Raw genomic sequence first — 3,814 nt, 5'->3', positions numbered from 1 at the left:
ATGGTTTAGTGTAGTGGAAAATAGCACACGGATTCATTACATTTGTTATCCTTCCGTGGGCAGCTAGGAAAATTTTTTAATAATTCAAAATGGCTTCCATAGTTTCCTTCTTGAGAGAGGTAGTTCATCAGCATTCTTTAAATAATGAAATAAATAATTTAGGGCCTTTGCAACCTTCTAAAGTAATGTGTGCACCAACCATTGCAACTTCAGCTTAACTGAAATGACTACAAAAAACATGTATTTTTTGTGAGGAAATTATAAAAAAATTCTTATTTTTAAATTGAGAAATATACATTGAAAAGGGTTTTTTTATAGCATTTTTAAGTTTTATGTGCATTTACCTGGTTTCTTTATCAAACTATAAGCACCCTAGAACAAAGACAGAGCATAGGTATCTGATTTCTTGCCCCCATCCCTGTTCATAGTTCCAGAACGAAGCCCTGTGTATAATGGATATTCAATATGCATCTGTTGTTTGATTATCATCTTATCGTCACTATGATACTTCTGTAGTACATTTGGGGGAATTTGTGAATGTTTTAAAGGCACATATATCATGCTGCACATTTTACATTTGGTTGCCATGAAAAGTGGTTGGATAGACCTGATGGTGCATTTATAAGGGTTTGCAAGACTATCAATGTTATAGAGTTTGAACAAATCTAAACCCAAGTGCTTGTGAAATAGAAACATGGGAGGTGTTTTGGGGCGCCTGAGTGGCTCAGTCGTTAAGCGTCTGCCTTCGGCTCAGGTCATGGTCCCTGGGTCCTGGGATCGAGCCCCGCATCGGGCTCCCTGCTCAGCGGAAGCCTGCTTCTCCCTCTCCCACTCCCCCTGCTTGTGTTTCCTCTCTCCCTGTGTCTCTCTCTGTCAAATAAATAAATAAAATCTTAAAAAAAAAAAAAGAAACATGGGAGGTGTTCTTAAAAAATTCTCACTTTTTTGTCTCCTACTAGATGTGTGGTGGTCCTGGAATGTGGCAGGATTCCCAGCAGTCATGACTGGGTAACCGGGGGAGTCGGCCTCCTCTGTGGGGCACGGTTGGCTGGTCTCACTTTTAAACAAGGTTAATGATTTTCCTCTTTCCCATCGCGCTGTTTTGAGGAATGACTAATTAATGGTTGAGATCGCATTCTAAATGCACATTAGTCAATAGTGATTAGACTAAATGAACAAACTCTCATTATTGAGCTCTGAGCCCACTGGCTATGTCTAACATGTCCCGAAAAACGCCTTTCAGAATTTAACTCATTAGAGGGGACAAGCCACTGTAGCTAATTTGAAAATATCCAACAAACACCAAATTGCACAGTTAACTGTTCATATGACTTTTTGAAGAAAACTTTAAAGTTTCTTGTTAAAAATAGACATTTTTCCAGATTCTGAAAGTAACACATGCTTATTAAAAAATAAAAAGTAAAACAACATATGAAGAACAGAGTCATACTCTATCATGCCACCCTAGAGGATTGGTAATCATTTGGCATGAAGTTCGTCTTTCTAAACTTTTGTAAAAAATATTTTAACTCCTATAATTAATAGCAAACAATATGATAGACATCTCTGTGTGTGTGTATATATATGTATATATGAACAATAAATATATATGTATGTATATATATGCATATATATATGCACATACCATTCCAGTCATATTTTCTTTTGACAGCAAACATCAGGTTATGTGATCCTGACACCCTGACTCTCAACAATCCTAATAAACACATTTGCTTTGATTCCAGTAAAGATCCAGTGACAGGAAAATTCATAAAGAAAGAACAACTGATCATTTCTAAGTGATGAGAATACTGATACTCATCCATAGGTGTCAGGGTAAATCACCCATTGTTTCTCAAAGGCAAACGAGAAAAAACTGAGGTAGCCCCTGCCACTTCCTCAAGGAGAACCAGCTATTTAAAAAGTCCCACATTCATTTTAAACCCTTCTACTTATTTCATTGATGTGAGAAATCTTTGCCAAATTTCTTCAGCGTGCTTGGTTGAACATGGTCACGTGCATGCAAAACTTTGCATTCAAATATTCACAGACCAGAAGTTGTATTTTGGAGAACTGGATTCTGACTCTAAGACTTTTGGACATTATTTTTTAATTTATTTTAAAAAATTTAAAAGATTTTATGTATTCATTTGAGAGAGAGAACATGAGTGGAGGCAGAGGGAGAAGGAGAAACAGATGCCCCGCTGAGCGGGGAGTGGGTACGGGACTCGATCCCTGGACCCTGGGATCATGACCTGAGCCAAAGGCAGACGTTTAACCAACTGAGCCACCCAGGTGCCCCACTTTTGGGCATTATTAAATGGGGAATAAGGAGTCATTAAATGTTTCTGAACAGGAAAAGGGCTTGAAAAAATCTGTGTTGCAGAAAGGTGAGTCTGTGAGCACAGAGTGTGATGGTTTTGAGTGGGCAGGGACTATAGGAAGGGAACCAGTTTGGAGTTATGGCTGTTCTGGTATGAGCTGGGGTGGTGGGTGAGTGGAATGCAGAGGAAGGGTGGTGAGAGAGAGCCCCGAGGAAAACTACTACCGGAGGCAGAAAAAGTTGCAGGGGCTACGGGGAGCGAAAGGAGGAGGAGGAAAGAGATGTCTGCTAGGACTCTCGCTTTGTCCTTTGAGCCCATTTGCTTATGAAGAACAAGAACTACAGAATATGATTTCAGATTTGCTCAAGTGACATGGTTCTCTGGAGGGCACCATGTACCTTTGGTGTTTTATTTGATCCTGCAAATAAGAAACATTTTATCAGAAAGAAATGGGTGCAAAGTAAATCACACTGGAGCTCATGTGCCCAGAAAAAGTCAAGTTGTCGAATTAGGTATGATTAGCTAATCCTCAGTTTTTCTATTAATAATTCTGTTAATAATTTTTCTGGCACTTACTCATTTTGCAATATGCTGGATCTCTCTAAAAAAGATAGTAGTCAGTGCTAAAGCCCAGGAAAAATTCATAGAGTAAACTTTCCACTGAGAACATTCATTCGTGCATTTCTTTTTTTCCCCCACAGCAGACCACCTTGGCTCAGTTGGTTTGAGAACCATGCACAGTGATATTTTTTCCCGCCAGATAATTTTTTGTTGGCTCAGAGGGACTGTAATCTTCTTGAGAACTCCTGCCTTACTCTTTCTTGTTTCTCTTTCTCTATTTACTGGTTGCTGTGAAGCATGCAATTGCTGCGTAGCGAGCAGCTGATTGGGACAAACCATGTGTCAGTCCGGATGTACGGAGGTTTCTGATACATGTTGTTGGCGATAGAACTCTGCCAAAAATCAAACCAAAGTGGGGTTAATTAATTTTTTTCTTTTTGACTTCAGGGGAGAAATAGAGAACTTCTAGGATTAGAAAGGCTATTGAATTTTATTACAGATGAAGCTCTAAGCTCATAAGAGACTGGATATTTGAGGAGTCATCATTACTTTCCTTACACTGAGTAATTGCCAGCTCAGCAAAACAAAATGCATTAGTTCAAATTCTGAAGGTTATCTTTTTCTAATGGAAGGTACAGAAACGTTGTTCTATTTTAGGTATGGAAGCTTAGAGTCTAGAGAATTATTACTGTGGTGCTTAAAGTGTATCCTGTGCTTTCTAATCAATGGTATTTCTTAAATGGATGGTACCGTTTAGCTCAGGTACATTCCTGATCACTAAAGAAAAAGAAGTCTGCAACACAGAGCCAACTAAAAAACAGTTTAGTTTTACATGAAAAAGCATGCAAATCCAAGTATGTTCCAAACAGCTGAGAAATTCTGTTACTTCACCACTGTAGTGGTAGAAGGTGGTCATTTGGAAATTATAG

The sequence above is a fragment of the Neomonachus schauinslandi genome, chromosome 5 (assembly GCF_002201575.2).
Source record: "Neomonachus schauinslandi chromosome 5, ASM220157v2, whole genome shotgun sequence".
Taxonomy (NCBI): Eukaryota; Metazoa; Chordata; class Mammalia; order Carnivora; family Phocidae; genus Neomonachus; species Neomonachus schauinslandi.
This window is presented reverse-complemented; position numbering follows the sequence as displayed.